The sequence below is a fragment of the Euprymna scolopes genome, chromosome 4 (genome assembly GCF_053919585.1).
Source record: "Euprymna scolopes isolate OS-2025 chromosome 4, ASM5391958v1, whole genome shotgun sequence".
Classification (NCBI taxonomy): domain Eukaryota; kingdom Metazoa; phylum Mollusca; class Cephalopoda; order Sepiida; family Sepiolidae; genus Euprymna; species Euprymna scolopes.
Window position 1 is genome coordinate 127,459,522 of NC_136485.1, and position 21,565 is coordinate 127,481,086.

Sequence of the window (21,565 nt, forward strand, 5' to 3'; positions counted from 1 at the left end):
CGAATACATTGAAAATGGCGATTTAGACAAGATCTCCATGGAAAACAGGTGCTGCCAGCTCGACAACAGCCGAAGTTAACTTTGTTTCTGTGTTTTTTCTCTTTTTTTCTTCTCTTCTAATGGTGCTGTCGTATCTCTATTGGCGGCTGCCAACCACACATCTGCGTAATCGGCATTACTTCCGTCCAGTGGCACAGAGAATCCAAGGAAGACTGGAATCAATGCAGAGATAAGCGGAGAGTATATACACCACTTTGAAATTTTACCGTTACAGTACTTTGTCTGGCCCGCGCTTGTTGCTCCTATGTATTAGTTTCCACATTCAAGGGGTTTTCTGAATATTTCGGCTGTTTTCATTATTGTTGTTCGTTGTATTTTTGGAGTCTTTCATTTGATTCCAATTTCTCCCATTCTTTTTTCAAAGTTTTTTTTGGGTTGTTTCTAGTACTGATACTGTTATAGCCATTATTTTCTTCATTTTCCATTTCCTTTCAGTTCTCTGGAAATCTCTGTGCATTTGTTCGGTTTCTCCTTTTCTTTGATATTCACCCTGTGGTCAGCTGGAACAGCAAAGTCTGCGATTTGACAGTATTTTTCTTTCTTCTTAATTATAACGACATCCGGTCTTCTTGCTTGGATGGGTTTATCAGTTTGTATGCCCATATCCCATAGGACTTTGTGATTCTTGTTTTCAAGTACTGTTACCGGCTTATTTTTGTACCAAGTTCCTGTGCGTTCGAGATGCAGTCGTTAGCATAATTCATAGTGTACTACTATTCTCACTTGGTTGTGTCTGTTCTTGTATTCTTTTTGGACCGGTTTGCTGCATTCACTTATTATATGGTTTGTTGTCTCGTCTCTTTGTCCACAGAGTCTGCATTTGCTGTTTTCTTGTGATTTATCGATCTTTGTTTGATGTGGTTGGTTCTTATCGAGTTGCTTTGTGCTGCAGTTATTAGGGATTCAGTTTCTCGGCTTATGTGTCTTTTTCGCACCCATGTCCAAGTGATTTCATTATTTTCATCTTTTGCAATCCTTATGAATTTTCCAGTATCTATTTTTCTAGTTTTTTTTTTCTGTCATTCACACAGTCTTCTACACTAATCAATCTCCTCCCGCCGCCTTTCCTTTTTACGTAGAGTCGGTTCACATCGTCCTTCGAGCGTAGCGCATTGTGCATGGTCATGACATTCCTGGTCTTCTGATCTAGCTGTCTCAGTTCTTCTTTAGTCCATCCTATGAACGGTCAAAATATCTTACTAGTAATACTGCCCATGTATTTATGCCTTTTATTAGGTTTCTGCTATACAATTTGGTTTCGAGAAGGTTTTTTTGTTCTCCTGAGGTATTCCTTTCCAATTCTCTTTTTCATTTCTGTTGCTTTGATGGTGTCTACTTCCAGTACTCCAAGGTATTTATAGACATTATCTTCCCCTAGTACCTTAATCTCCGTTTGGTTTGGTAGCTCCATGCTTTCTGTTGTCACTAATTTTCCCTATCTTATAACTAGTACGAGTAGTGCGCATTTTTTCTACACCAAACTATATTAGAATACGCTGGCTGGAGATCCGTGTTAGAGAACTTATATCCGGCTTGTTCAGGGGCATCATGGCTGTGATGAACATTAATGTTGATAGAGAGTCTCATTGGAAGATACCTGTTTGTATGTTTATTTCTGTTATGCGTTGTCGATAAGCTGTCTATTCCAGTCTCCATGTTCTCATCGCAGTTTAAGTTACGTTGATGATCCTGCTTGGTATTTTCTACATGGTTGAGGGATCCTATCGTACGCCTTTTTTTAGTCGATCCATGTCATAACTAAATTCTTTTTTCTTCTTTTGACCTCCTTTAAGATCTTTTGGTCTATATATGTATATATATATATATATATATATATATATATATATATATATATATATATATATATATATATATATAGCAAATCATGTGTTCCTCTTTTTTCTTTCTGGCATCCTTTCTGTTCCTCGATTATTCAGGGAGTGATAGAAGTGTTCCCTCCGTTTTACTGTCAGTATTTTCCAGATAGTGGGTAAGCACGCCATAGGCCTATAGTCTCTGTGTCCTTCTGTATCAACGTTGTTCTGCCTTTTGTCATCCAAGCTTGTACGTTTGTTTCCTTTATACATCTTTACATGTTTTGAGCTAGTCTTTCGTGTAGAGTTGTAATTTTTAGGAACCAGTGTGCATGTGTCCCGTCGTATCCTCGTGTTTTCCAGTTTACTATTTTTCCTATGGGTTTCTTTATGTTTTCATTTCTGATTTCATTCACTGTTCCTTCTTCGATTTGTTGTAACTTTTCTGTCATGTCTTTCAGCCATTCGGCATTTCTGTTTTAATCCTGTCGTTCTTCCCATATCTTACTCAAATAGAGTTTGGCTTCTGTTGGGTTTGATCGTTCTGTTTATGTTTTTTCGCCGTTCACGTTTTGGTAGATTTGGCTTTCATTGTTTTCAAATGTTCAATTCTCCTTACATTGTCCAGATTTATATATATATATATATATATATATATATATATATATATATATATATATATATATATATCGTCTTAATCGTCCTTCTTTAGCTGCTCTTTTATTTTATCTTCGTGTTTCTTGTTTGGTCTCTCCCTGCTAGTCATATTTCCAATTTTCAATTTTTTTCACGTAGCTTCCTTCCTGTTCATCGGTTTGGCTTCTTTTTTATGTTTGTTTATTTCGGTTTCTAAACTTATTATTCATTAAAGTTTTGACGAGGAATCTTTTCCCGGCTGTTTCTCTCATTTAGACTTAATACTTACCATCTTGGCACCTGCATAAATTAAATTGTTTAGGTTTGTGATTGTATCTGTTGTGATTTGTGGGAGGAGCTTGTTAATCTGCTCTGTTTCTGTTTTTTTATTTCTTCTCTTCTTCATTCCTTAGAGAGTAGAGCTATGTTTTTTCCTCGTTAATGAACTGTATCATTTTCCTATTTCATCTGCTCCCTCCTCTGTTAGCTCTGTTTCATTGTTGTCTGTTCCCTAGTTTTTATGGTCCAGTCTTCGTAGGTACTCCGTCTGTGGTGTTTCTACTTGTGTGGCTTATAAACATGCGGTTCCAGTTAGGGGTGCTCCATGCTCAATTTCCTCATTTCCTTTTCGTTGTATTTCTGCTAGTTCTAATTTTGAGAGCGAGTCTCTCTTTAGTGTCAGTCTTGCTTGATCTACAAATCTTTGTTCTGTTGCATTGTAGTCGCTATTATTATTATTGTTATTATTATTATTATTATTATTATTATCATTATTATTATTAATATTATTAATATTATTGTTATTATTATTTAGAGTTATTATCATTTTCTTCTTATTATTGCACGTTGTCATGTCTCTGCATTCAAATCTTTACCTTCATATCTAAGCCGTTCTTATCCTTGATATTTGTTTTATTTTCTCAGTGATTCCATGATTCTAATTTCTTCCATCATTTTCTCAAAGGCGTGCAGAATAAATCGTAGTGCTCCTATAATTATTGGTTATCTGTATTGTTTTCATTTTTCATATCCTTCTTCGCTCTCTGGCTAGTGTCGTACATTTGCTTCGCTTCTCTGTCCCCTAGATATTAACGCTGCTATACACTGGAACAGCCAAATATATAAATCTGGCAAGACATTTCCTTCTTGTTAACTATTTTAACATCCAATCACCTTGATTAAAAGCTTTATCTGTTTTCACGTCGGAGTCGCAAACGATTTTATGATTTACGCTTTCATGTACTTCTAATCTTTAGGTTTCGATCATTTGTCTGGAGGTCAAAACGTATTATTTTGTCTAGTTTTCAGTATACTGCCTTCCTAACCTATCCATGTCTATTCTTATATTAACGTGCTGCGTTTACTTATTATGGTGTTTATCGTCCACATTTTTATAGAGTCCATATTGACATTTATCTTGTCTCTTGTCGATCTTTGTTTTTATATTGTTGGTTCTAATCGCGTGTATTAAGTGATTCAATTTCACTGTTTATATGTAATTTCGTAGCCGTGCAACAAGAATTTTAGCGATTCATAATTTTAGCCTCTCTTACGAATCGTTTGTCTAGTTATTTTTCTCGCCATTTTGTCTGGTGTATCGAATACCATTAAAAATATTGTAAGGTATTGCTTTCCTTTTTCTTATATGACAACTCATACAGAACTAAATAAATCAATCCCTTCTAGTAATAATTTATTAATGACAATATGGCTTGGAGAAAACGAGGTCTGATGCCAAATATCAGTGTTTATCATAATTAAGAATACTGTTACGTTTGCAATCGATGAAAATATAATTAGATGCATAGAACGGAGGCAATGTAATTCGAGTTGAAATTTGTTATCATTCAAGATAAATATACTGTTTATCTAATATATATTTTATACGAAAATAAGAAGTAATTCCTATAAATATAAAATCTAATAAAAGTAAGCATCACATTCCTAATTCTCTTTAATTGTTTTTCTCATAAAATGTAATGAAAGTAAAATACCAATTTTTTTTCTCTATTTGACCCTAGCAACTAATAATTTCTTTCTATTTGAGATAAGCAACTAATACTTCTTTCTATTTGAGATTAGCAACTAATAATTTCTTTCTATTTGAGATAAGCAACTAATAAAATGTTTATATTTGAGCCTAGCAACTAATAATTTCTTTCTATTTGAGATAAGCAACTAATAAAATGTTTATATTTGAGCCTAGCAACTAATAATTTCTTTCTATTTGAGATAAGCAACTAATAAAATGTTTATATTTGAGCCTAGCAACTAATAATTTCTTTCTCTTTGAGATAAGCAACTAATAAAATGTTTATATTTGAGCCAAGCAACTAATAATTTCTTTCTATTTGAGATAAGCAAGTAATAATTTCTTTCTATTTGAGATAAGCAACTAATAAAATGTTCATATTTGAGCCAAGCAACTAATAAACAGAAGCTGATTCATTTTAAATAAGTACAGTACTTAAATGAAAGTAAATAAAACTATTATATTTCATACGTCAATGCATAAATTTAAACAATTTACCATAACACATTTTTAAGTGTTTGACCTCACATACCCTGTTTTTTTTTATTTATGATCGCAAGACTTCGTGTTGAAATAATTTGATTCAAGAAACGACTACATTTTAATAATTTTCACCTTACTGTGAATATGTGTACAGAAAATTTCAACTTACCCAAACATGGCTCAGTTATTATTCATGCATTTAGTTTGATAACAATGTTAATTAGTGGTTGCAGAAAGTAAGAAACATAAATATATAATGTTGTTAGGAAATTTTTAATAAGAAAACAGAAAAATAAACATATGAATCTTGATTGGCAGAAAATATACTGCGCATCAAGCTGTTATTTTTTCGCGCATACCATTTTCAAGTTAGTTAGGACGGAAATTTTTGTTAAAAAATCTTCGATGATATATCAGAAAAAAGTATTATTATTATTATTATTATTATTATTATTATTATTATTATTATTATTATTGGCTCACATGGAGCTTTAACACAAGTCAACAAACGATCTGATTGGAAACCTGCGGTGTTCTCTGGAAGCTGAGTGACAACAAGTCTCCCCAGACGTCCAGCTCTCTCCACCTCCTTCGATAGCATTTGCAAATGAATTTGCGCCATTGCAACAGCCGCTTAACATTGATTTCTCGCTGGGCATAACCATTGGTTTATACTGGAATTTGAGTGGCACTAAGCCTTCCCAAGGGCAGAGTTCTCTTCGCGCTTGTCCAGCCGAGGTCTGGCCAGCACTCTCTCTTCGGTCTTTCAATCCTTTTTGACCCTTCTCGGCTCTTTGGTATCATTTTTCTATTGGGAGAAACGGTGATGAGACAAGGGGGGAATGCATGATGGCGGTGTAGAACTTGTAGATATGCAGCTTCTGTGTTCTTCATTCCCTGTAACGCTTCTTCGTTATATTGTTTTCTTGTATTATTTTCCGCATTCAAGAGGGCCCCTTAATATTTCAGCCGTTTTCATTATCCTTATTAGTTTATTATTATTATTATTATTATTATTATTATTATTATTATCATTATTATTATTATTATTATTATTATTATTATTATTATTATTATTGTTGTTGTTGTTATTGTTATTATTATTATTATTTTAATGGACAAGAATTTAGTATTAAATTTGACCCAAATAATAATAAGGATTTAATGCATGACGCTTACAATAAAGTAATAAATGCTGCGTAAGTTCAGTGATAGGAGCATCATTGATACTTCGAATCAGGTTGAGGATAAAATTATTAAATTAAAACGCAGCTTATGATGCATATTTTGATTGTGTCTGAACAGGGTTCCAAAAAACTGCTTCCAAGATCAATTGTTAATTAAATAATATAAAAGAAAGTGGTGTCTTTCCCTGTTGTATAGTGAGGGTGACCGATTTTGATCCAGTTTGCGAGAAGGGTTAACTGGGACTACATCTTAAAAAAAGTACGTGTTGCAGAGACCTTACATATTTAGCTCGCATTAAAAACTTGATAAAACCACACAATGCAGGTTTTGCATGCTGTAGTTTTAGACTTGTACATTTCTAGCTATGTGTAATACTCAAAACAAAAAAAAAAAACGCATTATGAATACCTTAATTGATTGTAGTTACTGAACGGCTGTTAAAAACAACAGGCAACTTTTTGATGAAGATAATGAAGGCAGTTTCATATTAATTTTTATTAGGGCAACGAAGCACATCAACGCATATGCGCGTCTGACATTACTTTCTTCTGACTTGTAATCGTCAGAGAAAAGAAATAATAAAATTACGTGAAAGAAAGAACAGTCAGCCCGGCTGTTGCTATTTTATCTCCTGCTTTCCTTTGTTGTTTTATATTGAACAAGTTAAATTCTCGCTGTAAATAAAAACGAAAGTATAGACTCGATCTTGGCCTACTGTTGACAGTCTCGTAACTCTTCTTTCCCCTATTTTGTCATTGCAAAAAATGAGGTAAGATTGGTCTCTACTGGGTCGGAATCTATCCGTTAAACACTTATCATTGGTTATATTATGACTGAATGTAATATTTTGGTTCTTTTTAGCAAGTACTTTCCTGACCGATCTCTATCGACATCTATTTAGAAACAGTCGAGGCTAGTGGTATATTTAGCATGAACATAACCTCAAAGTACAAAATAAAAGAAAATGTTTTTTTAATCCTCTATTTTCTTACATATGCCCCAGACTATAGCGAGCACCGTAAAGTTATTTTGAAACAGAATTGAACGTGTTAATGTTCAACTCCAGATTAAAAACCGATATTTCATGACATGATGGTTAAAAAGAGATGAAAGGTAATTTACTGCTTAATGGGTTTCTTTGAAAATCGTTTTGGCATATGCTTTCCATTGTGTATGTTTTTTTGGATCCAAACTTCACACGTTCAACAAAGACGTTAATGTCACATAAAAAGAAATAAATGTCTATGAGAAAAGAAGAACAATAAATATCACGAGAAATACGACCACGTGTTAATCTGTTTCCATGTATTTTATCCACACATTTTGTAAAAAAATCAATTCCAGTTTGCGGCAAGTTATTTTATAAATCCTTCTTTTACCAAGAGTTGTCAATGTATAGCATTAACTCATTCTTCCTATGTTATTTTTCTGTAAAAATAAACTGTATTAAACAACACAGTAATTAATAATATTTCAAAACCATTGTTGCAAGCGTGACAGATGATTTACGGGTTAAGTAAAGGGTTCCGCATGAAATAGTTATGCGCTTCGCTAAACTTGTTTTGGTTTTGACCAAACTGGGCTAAAGTATGTGAGTTTTTTTATTACCCAAGGCTTTTATTTCAAGCATATTATTAAAATGATTGAATATACACCATTCCCCCCCTCTCTCTCTCTCTCTTACTCTCTCTTTATCTATATCTTTATCTATGTCTTAATCTCTATATATTAAATTGAGCACTACCAACTACCTCTTTGTTGGTTGGTTGGTTGATTTTGTTTTACGGCATATCAACCCTTTTCAGGTTATTCAATGCCGAATCCAGTAATTTGAAGAACGATTTTTTAATAGAGTATATTTGTTTTGTTTTTTTAAGTCGTTTTCTATTTAACCCATAGTTGGGACCCTAACAGTTGCTAACAGTTCGGGTCAGAGTGGACCTGGAAGCAATGGCAATTAAATGGTGGCTCCACACTCCCCAAAGCCCGAAAGCCTGGGCCTCACCATCGGATATAGTTTAAGGTCATATCCAGACCATTACCTCTTTATAATTCAATACTGTTCTTTTTTACTTTTTTAATATCTCTAACCTAATAAATCAGTTTAAATAATAAAGAAAACATTTAAAAAGAGATTCTAAGATAAATCGAACCTTAGAAGATAATAAATCTGTCCTGGGATCTCTAAGTGCACTATTAAGAAGGAGCAACATAGCCGATAAATGTGTCGTTACATTTTAAAGCTCGAGGACATAAATTCTATAGCAAAAATAATCCTTTACAAGAATTTAAACCAAACATGCCGCAGTTTCTAAAAAATAAGAAAAGAAAAGTCAAAAGCTCACACAATAAAACATGAATAATTAAATCCAAATAAAAATGTCACAGTGTGTTCGACATTTGTATTTTATACTTTTATACATTTTTTTATACATTATTTTATAATTTTATAAAAATGTCACAGTCTGTTCGACATTTGTATTTTATACTTTATTTTTTTGTAAAAAAGTTCTTTTCTTTATTTCTTCTTTTTTTTCATTTTAAAAATAAAGGAATTCCGACGTATTTTTCCAAATATTTAAAGGCAACATTTTAATACATTGGAAAGGGAAAAACTCAATTAACTATTTAAATAGCGGAATTTGTTTTGTATTTTCACAAATTTGATTGAAGAAGTATTGAAGTCTTTAAGTTTGATTGTGCAAGAATACAGATTTAAATGTTAAAAACTATTTTATAAAGCTATTAAAATCATTGCAAGACCAAATCAAACTTTTAGTAGTATTTGGTATTTTTAGGTCCTGGTTCTGCAGATTCATTAAGCTGAAAATATATATTTTTATTTTAGTAAAAAATTAGTTCATTGGTTATTGACTGTCATTAAAATGAAATGAGATATTTTTATTTTAATAACAAAAAAGTTTATTGTATCTTGAGTGTCTTCATAACACATATGTTATACTATTAATTGTGTTTTGAGATATATTTATACATATATAACTTTTGTGTTAATTTTTCGCGTCTTTTTATTATTTTCTTCATCAACCTACGATTCCCCCTCATCATTCTATCAGCCATAACAATTATACCTCTCCTCACTTGTTTCCTAGATTCAAACGCTAACAACTGAAGTGTGTGTATATATATATATACATATCCCCATCTGGCATCAATTGAAATTGATGGCTCTCGTTTGGGGAGGCTCAGTGTTTTGACAAGCTTCTGATATTTACCTTTACTCCTGATCTTAAATGGAACAGGTACATCAAATCTGTTGCTAAGGCCGCTGGAAAAATGGTGGAATCCTTCTATCGATCCAGTAGATAACTCACTGCTGATGCAATTCTCTATCTATATAAAAGCCAAGTACGTCCAAGGATTAAGTACTGCTGCGATATCTGAGTAGGAGCTGCTAAAAGAGCCTATCCTGACTGACAGAGTACAAAATAGACTCCGTAGCCTTGTGGGGGTATGCCCTTTTCTCTTCCATGCAACCTCTCTCCCAAAAAAAGGACGTTGCAAGTCTGTCGTTGTTTTATCGTTATTTCCATGGGAGATGCTTGTCTGAGCTCCAATCTCTGGTCTCCCATTGCCAATCTTTCACGAAAAGCACCCGTCTAACTGAAACCACCGTTAGTAATTTTCCCCACTCTTTACTTGTGTATAAATCAAAACGTAGATTCCATGAACAAAGTTTCTTTCTTAGAAGTGCACGCCTGTGGAACTCTCTTCCGTTAGCCTGTTTCCCACCTTATTACAACTTGGATGTCTTCAAGTCCAACATAAACAAATTCCTGATAAACCGCCTCCTTAAGTAAGACACTTTACTATATCTCCATTACTAACTACTACGCTATTGTCCTATTAATTACTGTACTCGCAATAACCTTTATCCCCGAGTAGCCTGCGGTCCTTGATAAGTGGTGATTTTCATGTAAAAAAAAATTGACTTTAATTATAACTTACTTTTTGAAAACTTTATATTAGTCTTATGACTTATTTTTCTCTTTATTCCTCAGTTAATCTTAACGAGATTATATTTGACAGAACACTGCCCAATCTGACCCTTTCTTAATTCCACAGCCAGTTTATTGCTTATGTACTGTCTTCATAATACATATGTTTTACCGTAGATTGTGTTCTTAGAGGCGTTTATGCATATATGTTTTTTCGTGAGATTTTATTAGTTTTCGCCTTGCTTTTGTCTTACCATTTTACATCAACCCTCGATTCGATTCACCATTCTCTCAGTCATAACAGTTGTATATCTCCTTGCTAGTTGGATATATTTTTACAATTGTCGAAACAGTTTTATTTTTGTTAAAACTTCCTCTATGAAATGTTTGACTAAACTAGTTATCATAACTCTATCCTAGTCCTATGTGTCCTCTGTCTTTTTATTACTCAGTTACTTTTAATCTAACGCCTTATTTTGTCCACTGCCCCTTTTTGTTTTTTAACTGCCCCTGCTCGACGATTTTATCCAAGATAATTTCTGCCTAATTTTGTCTCTTAACTGTTCAGCCATTTGAACGAGATTATTCGGAAAAATTACGGTTTAAGTTAAGTTATTGGCCTTGAAGTAAATTTCCTGTAATCTCGTCCACTTTGGATTTGTCGTGAAAGTAATGAAGAGGTCACATCGGTCTATTCGTCAAACGTAAACCATGGTATCAATTTTGCACTAAAACATGTACTGGGGGCCTCCTCTATAAGTTGCTGTATTGCCATTCTTGTTAAGACTTAAACCCCTCAAGTTACCATAATTGTCAGCTCTCAAGATCTGTTGCTCCCATACCATTCCCTTTTAATCTTGCCGCACATAACCACTTACCATTGTTGAAACAGCTTTCGGTAGAGGGGAAATGAGTTTTTAGGCCGAGTGATCAAATGGAAGGGAAATAACTGCTGTAATACAAATATCGGTTTTTAATCTGGAGTTGAACATTAACACGTTCAATTCTGTTTCAAAATAACTTTACGGTGCTCGCTATAGTCTGGGGCATATGTAAGAAAATAGAAGATTAAAACCATTTTCTTTTATTTTGTACTTTGAGGTTGTTAAATTCTCGCTCATTTGATGCCTTTATTAATGTGTACATTAAATTGTTGCAGAAAGGATGTAGTTCCGAGATCCTTTTAAGTACATTACTTTTAAAACGTAAGTCACTATCCCGCTTTGCTGTCGGTTCGTTCTCCATTAATATTCCAATCTAATACGCTGGTGTTGGAGCATTGCAGCGCCATTGCTGTTCTCTACTCGGTCTTCGGTCTTCCCTAATGACAACTTTGTGTTCTTCCAAGTTCTCGTCTTTACGCCTATATTTTTTGTTCTCACATATTAATCTATCGTTCTTATGTACAAATGCTTTAAGCTTTCGGAGAATGTCGTGAATGAGTCGACTATATATATATATATATATATATATATATATATATATATATATATTAATACTCGTAGCCAAATTGAATATTTGAATACTGAAATGCACATAGTTTTGGTTCTAATTGACAAAACCATATCACAATTTGCAGGCTTTCAGAGGATTATAATAGTATTCTATGGTTAAAATTTTATGACAATAGGTAAAAAATATCTATATCTTCACACCGATTAATATACTCAAATTTGCACGCTAGCTTCAATTTTGATGGTTTTGTGATAAATTTTTCTTAGTTTGTTTTTGTTTAATCGCTTGTCGGTCCACTAATATATATATATATATATATATATATATATATATATATATATATATTGAGGACAATATAATATGTAATAATCGATAGAGCATTGTTACATAAAATCATCATAAATTAAAATAATATATTTGATTGTATTTTACGACCAGGCCGAAAGGGCGCCTCCGCTAGTACAAGATAACTGTTGTCAACGTGACGTGATCCTACAATTTTTCCTGAACATCCTAAATAGAGCAAATGTGTACAATATAATAGAGCGAAGTAAAGAAAATGCTATTATTTGTTTTTTAATTACTTCAAATTAATGTATATATATATATATATATATGTGTGTGTGTGTGTGTGTGTGTGTGTGTGTGTGTGTGTGTGTGTCGGCTGCGACACGGCAAAGATTAACGTTCCATGGGTTATATACACGCAAATGGATTCAATGTGAAGAATGCGGGACTTTTCACCATTGTTTAACGGAATGCATAATTTTACCCAGAAATATGTGAGCAGATCTCTGTTGAAATAGTTCTAGCATACATCATATATACACACTCCCACAGAAATACAACACATGTGGAAATGATTAGAATCGAACTTGGACTATGTTTCCGTTGGATTTTTTAGAAGCTTTTCTAAGAGTCAGATCTATCGCTACCCAATCGTTGCTTTTCTGGGAGAAAATATATAAACAATAACAGTTGCAAATTCCTTTACAATAAATTTTCTTTTATATATCTTGTTGTTTCTTCATTATATATATATATATATATATATATATATATATATATATATATATATATATATATATACTAACTGGCCGCTTGCGTTACCCGGTCGTAAAATACGCATATATATTATATTTTCATTCAGACAGAAACTGAGATATGTGTTAGCGAGTGTTATCTTTTTCTAAAGAGTTCACTACTTGTAAGTATAAAAATACTCCAGATTAGAACAGACACCTAAAAACCGTAAGTCAAGTACGATACCTTTTATGCCAGCTTCATATGCCCTTTAAAATGTGTTTTCAAACTTACTTATTCTTAACATAATGAAGTTTGATAGAAACGATTCACGTATACGCAATCGCGAAACAATAAAAACACATAACAGTCCGATGAGTTCCCCGTACCAATTTTTACAATGTTCACCTCTTAGCAATCCTTTTCTTTTCTCGGATGAAACCCGATTAAAAGTTTTCCCAACGTCTGAATACCCTATATACTTAATTTTATGTCTGTATATGAAAAATCAGTTTAGTATATGCTGACAATTTTCCATTTCTCTCTCACACACAGAGACATTCTCACTTTTTTAAGTACATAGAAAACAAATAAGACATAAATAATGAAATAAATATTTATTTGTGAAACATATGTAAAAACACAAGCAAACTTTAATTAAAAATAAGGAAATGTCACTATGCGGCAGATTCAGTTAAATATCAAATACAGTTAATTGTAAATCTTTCGCGACCACATTCAATAAAATATGAATGAAATTTCTTTTAGCCCATGAAATTTGGCAGAGACTACCTGAATTCTATCTGCAAGATATCTGTCTATTTATCTATCTTTTCCTCTCTCTCTCTCTCTCTCTCTCTCTATATATATATATATATATATATATATGTATATATATATGTATATATATATATTAATGCTGTAGTGCCTGAGGGGTCGATCCTGTGCCCAACTCTTTTCCTGATCTACATTAATAATCTTCCCAAATCACATCTTTACATTATTTGTAGACATTTATGCTGATGTAACTACCATCTATGGTAGAACATCTAAGTCAGTAAACGACCAAGTTCTCTCCGGTTCTCTCTCCTCTGAACTTGAGCACGTGGTACAATGGGGAAAGGAGTGGCTGGTTACTTTTACTGCATCTAAAACCAAGCTTCTCTCTTTACATCATCAACGTTCTGATCCCCATCTGGCATCAGTTTAAATGAATGGCTCTCGTCTTGAGGAGACCTAACGGCTTGACAAGCTTTTGGGCTTTACCTTTACTCCTGATCTTTAATGGAACAGGTACATCAAATCTGTTGTCAAGGCCGCTGGAAAAATAGTGGGATCCTTCTATCGATCTAGTAGGTATCTCACTGCTGATGCAATTCTCTATATATAAAAAAGCCAGGTACGTCCAAGGATGGAATACTGTTGCAACATCTGGGCAGGTGCTGCTAGAAAGGACTTGTCCTGCCTTGATAGATTTCAAAATAGACTTCGTAGCCTCGTAGGAGATATACCTTTCTCTTCCCTTCAACCTCCATCTCACAGAAAAGATGTTGCGAGTTTTTCTCTGTTTTATTATTATTTTCATGGAAAGTGTTCGACTCTGCTTCAGTCTATGATCCCTCATCGCCAAACTTTCACAAGAAAAACTCGTCTAACTGAAAACACTATCAATAATTCCCCCCACTCGTTATCTGTGCCTAATCCTAAACGTAGATTCCAAGAACAAAACTTCGTTCTTAGAAATGCACGCCTGTGGAATTGTCTTCCGTTTGGTTTTCCAGCTGACTACAATATAGTTGTCTTCAAGTCGAACGTAAACAAGTTCTTGATGAGCCGTCCCACTTGTTTACAAATTTACCGAATTTCCATTACTAACGATTACTATATTGTCCAATTTCTACTGTACACTCTTTAACCCTTATCCTCGAGTGACCGTTTGGCATTGATAAGTGGTGATGCCTATGATATATATATATATATATATATATATATATATATATATATATATATATATATCTCCGGTCTTCCTTTAAAAATAACGAGACAACAAACACAATATCGTAAGCAAATACATTGAAATAATTGAATCTCGCTAAAGTTTGTTGATTTTTATTTGTATACCAAATATAGCAATGATGGTGCTTGTGTTCTTAGAATAGTCTGTCCTGTTTTGAATTAAAGTTAGAATATTGTTTTACATTGCATCTTCAAAACACTAATTAAACAAATACATAAAATACTCTTATTGTCCATGTTTTCATGTAGACTGAGCAATTAAAGTATTTCCACTGTAACAATATTATTGGCTGAATAATAGTAAAAGCATAGGAAGAAAGAAACTATAATCGTTTTTATAATATAGTTAGGAGACAGACTGCAATGAGGCTAGTTCGAATCAAATAAGGTTATACAAAGCGATTTACGATTTTCGTTAGATTTTAAACATTATACAATATAATTATATATGTTATATGTGCTGGATGTTATTTCGGGTGTATATGTGTTTTTCTTGTGTGTGATTATAAATAAATAGAAAATTGTTAATCTTTTTGAAAGTTCGCCAAAAGCTATGAGAAACAATTAATTGAAGAAAAAATGTCGTAAGTCATTTTTATATACACATTTTTTCAAGTCAATAAGATATTTTGAATTATTAATACGCAACAGAAGCCAGTCAAAAATAAGAATGTCTCGTTTATCGATCAGCGAGACCATATTAGTTGGCTTTCAGGGCAAACAATTATTTTTTTTCCTTTTCAATTGAATGATTCTTTTGCAAAAGTCTAAAGAAGCATTTATACCAATTTCTCCATCAATAGACAGCAAATGAAACCATATTTATCTAATTGTATGTCTTCGGCGATGGAGCACATTTAGAAAAGATTGAAGGACACCGGGGCGAACATTGAATTAACACCACATTTGAAAATGTCTTAATACAATATAATACACTAGGTGAATTGTTCACAATTGCAGGGTCATATATTTAATCTTTAACTGTATAAATTATGTACATTAATATGATTCTACATTTATATAGACATAACTCTGACTTATATATATATATATATAAGCTAATAATTATACGTTTTAGAACACATCAGCTGGGTTTAACTTGTTTAAATAGTTCGAGTAATTTTTATCCATAAGAGTAAAGAGGTTGAATTAATCGTGGACTTATATGGCTTATGTTTTGAAACAGGCATGATGTATTAATGTAATAATAATATAATAATAATGTAATAATAATATAATAATAATAATAATAATAATAATAATAATAATCTAATATTACTATAATAATGTAATAATAATATACAAATAATGTAATAATAATGTAATAATGTAATAATAATGTAATAATAATGTATTAATAGTATAATTATTATATAATATGAATGTAATAATAATAATGCAATAACAATATAATAATGATGTAATAATAATGTAATAATAATATAATAATAATGTAATATGAATGTAATAATAATATAATAATAATGTAATAATAATAATGTAATATTAAGTAATGATATTGTAATAATAATGTAATAATAATATGATAACAATGTAATAATAATTTAATAAAAATGTTATAATAATTTAATAATTATGTAATAATAATGTAATAATAATATAATACTGTAATAATAATGTAATGATATTGTAATAATAATATAATTATGTAATAATAAAGTAATAATATTATAATAATAATTTAATAATAATGTAATAATTATAATATAACAACACCATAATGATATAATAATAATTTAATAATAATATAATAATATAAATATATAATAATGTAAAAATAGTGCAATAATAATGTAATAATAATATAATAATTATGTAATAATACTGTAATAATAATGTAATTATAATGTAGTAATAATATAATAATAATGTAATAATAATATAATAATAATGTAATAATAATGTAACAATAATATGATAATAATATAATAATATAATGATATAATAATAATATAATAATGATATAATAATATACTAATAATGTAATAATAGTGTAATAATAATGTAATAATAAAATAATAATAATGTAATAATGTAATAATAATGTAATAATAATGTAATAATGTAATAATAATTAAATAATAATGGCATAATAATATAATAATAAAGTAATAATAAAGTAATAATAATGTAATAATAATGTAATAATAGTGTAAAAATAATGTAATAATCATATAATAATGTAATAATAAAATAATAATGTAATAATAATATAATAGTAATGTAATAATAACATAATAATAAAATAATAATGTGATAATAATGTAATAATAATATAATGATAATGTAATTATAATATAATAATAATGTAATAATAATATAATAATAATGTAATAATAATGTAATAATATTATAATAATAATACAATAATAATGTAATTATAATGTAATAATGATGTAATAATAAGGTTATAATAATGTAATAATAATGTTATAATAATATAATAATAATGTAATAATAATTTAATAATGATGTAGTAATAATGTAATAATAATATAATAATGTAATAATATAATAATGTAATAACAATGTAATAATAATGTGATCATAATGTAATAATGTAGCATTAATGCAATAATAATATAATAATAATGTAATAATATAATAATAATATAATAATAATGTAATAATAATGTAATAATAATATGATGATGTAGTAATAATATAATAATATTATAATAATAATGTGATAATAATGTAATAATAATATAATAATGTAATAACGATGTAATAATAATAATATAATAATAATGTAATAATAATGGAATAATATTAATGTAATGATAATGTAATAATATAATAATAATGTAATATTAATATAATAATAATATGATAATAATGTATTAATAATGTAATAATAAGGCGATAATAAATACATAGTCTATTAATCATGAATGGCTTCTATTTGAAAGCATGCCATTATGAATAGAATTGATGTATATACATTAGACACCGAAGCAGCTCCTATTCCTTAATTTTAATTTAGTTATTGGTTCGACGACATAAGTGAGGTAGACCTCAAAATTCACCCTTGTCGCGTTACTCTTGGGTGTGTTCCAGGGTCTCTTTTAGGGCTAATAAAAACACTCTATTTTGAGGACTATTTTACCATATTTGTCCAAAAATTTCTGTGTATGTCTATCTTGCAGTTTTGCATGCTGCTTAACTCAAATTTCAATATGTTAAGGCCTTGAGGACATTTGGGCTAAATTTAAGGTGTGAGCAAATGATGGACTTAGTCGTTTCTTTTATTTTCTTTTTTGCACATTGTAGAACTAAAATTTACGTATGTTAAAGCCCAAAACTGTACTGTTTGTTTATTTTCACCAGTATTTGAAGTCCCCTACGGATTGCTGAGGCTAAATGGAGGGGGGAATGCTGAACTTAGTCATTGTTTTATGCCTCGTTCATTTTGAACTCACTGGGGACCATACATGCTGGTCTTGTTTTTATTGACATTCTACCTAAAATCAGGCACATGGCTACTTAGTTGTGTAGGGGTTACTATTTGTGACCAGATTTATAAGGATGTTATTTGGGGAGTTGGGCAGCGAGATGTCTGTCTATATTTCACATGAATTTCAGCCTACCAGTACAGTCAGTATACCAGGTGCTCCGGAGGGAATTGCAAATCGCATCAGTCCTAGGGGAAAAAAGTGTGTAGTTTGGGATTTTACTACTTGTCCGGTTTGTAGACGGGATTGTCCTCAATGGGATACTCATGTTTGAGGTCAGAGCAGTTGGAATTAAAATACTTGTAAAACAGGCACTAGGATGACACGTTTGAGCGATAAGACAGCGGTTGGAGTTTACTTGAGAGTTCAGAACTCATTAGGTTGGCGACCCTTTTTATAGCCCTGGTTAGCAAAGAGAAACTAGTCGCCGATGCATCAACCCTGACATGGCAACAATACTCCAAGCAAAGGCGAAGCGTTGACCTTTAGAGATACAGGATATTCTCAGGAGTGATTAGCCTTTTAGCACGGTAGAGAGAGAGATAGAGAGAGAGAGAGAGAGATAGAGAGAGAGAGAGAGGGAGAGAGAGCACTTTTCTTTTAGCAACCTTCCCAATTGACAGCTCTTACATTTCTGACTAGAACGTTTGACATTTTTAACATAATATAATGTAGCGGCTCTTGATAAAACATAAAATTATTATATTTGAGATAATGTTCATACTCATAAGTTTTTATTATTTATTTTTATGTTTGTATAAAGTACATACAAGCAGAGCGAAACAATTCGGGAATTACTTTTATCTATTCAGGAAACGGTATTCTTTAATTATTTATAATTGAGTAATTATTTATTTTATATGAAGTTGTCACACAATATTCAATATTTGTACAGTATCTTTCATGATTTTCTATTTTAAATATAGTATTATCAGCATGCTGGAATGGTGCATTGTACACGACTAGTTATTGCATAGATGTTAGTGGATGGACTTTTGGTCGTTGCTATTACAGCGTAAACAGAAATTATTTCTTGTATTAGATTTCCACTATATAATTAATTACCTTGTCTCTAATCCCTGATTTCATACATTAAGGCTTTATTCATCGTCTTATCACACCTAGAAATATATTTAAACGAGATGTTTTAGACTGTTAGAAATTAATAATAAAGAAAGTAAATCTTATTGAATTCGAAGTAGTGCTTTATGCCAAAATAATTTTCGGTTCGTAAAACATTTACGCTAATCTCTATAAATTTACACACACACACACACACACACACACACACACACACACACACACACACACACACACACACACACACACACACACACACATATATATATATATATATATATATATATATATATATATATATCCTTTATCATGCATCGCACAAATACCATAATACTTATTTCACTGCACGTTTTTCATAACGAAGTCCCATACACATTTTCCGACAGGTCGGCCCATTTGTTTCAGAGAAAACTTCTGCAGTATATGTTTTTTGTAATCAGTAATGCCATTAATTCATATTAATATCTTACTCTGTATTGGATGTCATAATATTAAATACGCTGCACTTTATTATTAAAAAGGTCCAAAAAATTCAGACAAACCGACCCAATTATTTCTGAAAAAGCTTCTAATGTGACGGTCAAGTAGAATATTTCATATGAAGGAAATAATTTTTATATCTAGAAATCTTTATGGAGACAAAGCGCAGCGGCTTGCAAGGCCACTAAATATTTGGGGTGGTTACAATCCTCGGTTATAGAGATTAAGGATGTAAATAGCGACGATTATTTTTTTCTGTAAACACTCCCAAAGTTGTCACAGAATTCGGACAACGGATAAAATTTCCACGAAATGCACGTAACCATGCCATCGGGAGTTAGTGACTGGACTTTGGTGGAATGAGATCAGGTCCATATCGTTTTCAAATTTCAAGATTGTTTATACCATTCAACTGAACAGGGGTAATTTTCAGATCGTCTAGTGTGACGTCTGTCGGAAAAGGAAAGTCTGGGAGGGGTTGTTAGCAGGGTCCAGTGTGGAGTTTGAGGCAAACCGACTGGCAAGCATGTTAGCCTTCTCGGTTGGTGAGCAAAACAGCCTCATGATTGTTGGATAGAGGAAGAATTGTCGATTGCCCATTATTTATTACACTGTTGTAGAATTACCAGAAACCACAGGTTCTAATTTCTAAGCTTCGAGACGATTTTGGTGGTTTCAGTAAATTCTCTCTTAGCTGTCGCTATTTCTTTCGTACAGTTACTCCTAGCTTCTATATACTTCTGTCTGTTTGAACTAGACTCATGTCGGTTAAATTTGTGGTACTATGCTGCCTTTGCATATTTATATTTGTATTTAATTATTTTATTTTCTTGCTTTCTTTTATTAAATCAGGTATGTTTGATAAAAATTTTTTTGTAAATATTTATTTTGGAAGGGAAAGTATGTAATAGAACGTGTATGAGGGCGGTCGAAAATATCAACAGGAGAATGTGAAAAAATAGCAGCATCAGTAATAGTCGAAAGTCTGCATATACAAATTAGGAAGTGTGCGCGAGAAGGACCGAAGTATAAAGAAAATATACTACATGTGATGAAGCAAAGTGGACGCAAAATAAAATGGACGTGTAACATCGAGGACGAGATATATCTGGCTGCCTCCATCGTAGGATCGGAGAAGGAAAGTGTACATCAGGCGAGATAGACGAGGGCGAAAGACTTTTGAGTGGTGTGGAAACACCACTTCGGGGCCCGTGGCGCAGTGGATAGAGACGTTGAATCTCTACGGTTCCAGGTGAGAATTGTCTGGAGGTAGCGATTTCAATCCTACTCAAATCCGACCAGAGGCTTACTTGGCCAAAAACGTGGTGAGACGACAACAACTATGGATGGAAGTAATTGTTGAGAATCCAGTTAGGAGATTCGAAGTTCCTATCCAATCGCGGTTATCACCTGACGAAGGCCAGAGGAATGAAACGTCGTGAAACAACAATATAGAAAGATAAGGGTAATAGTCCGCAATAAATGAATTAATAAATAATACTCATCTCAATAATGAATTCCAATTAAATAGAATGTGTCGAAACAAGTATAACGGTATATATATATATATATATATATATATATATATATATATATATATATATATATATATATATATTATTCCTTAATTGGAATTCACTTTTGAGATGAGCATTATATATATTAATTTTGATATATAGACGTTGAGTCTCTACATTTCCGGATGAACATTGTCTGAAGACAGCGGTTTCAATCCCACCCAAAGCGTGCCAGAGGTTTACTTGGCCAAAAATTTGGTGAGACGACAACAACTACGGATGGCAGTGATGGCTGAGAATGCAGTTAGGAGATTCGAAGTTCCTATCCGTCGCGGTTACCACCAGACGA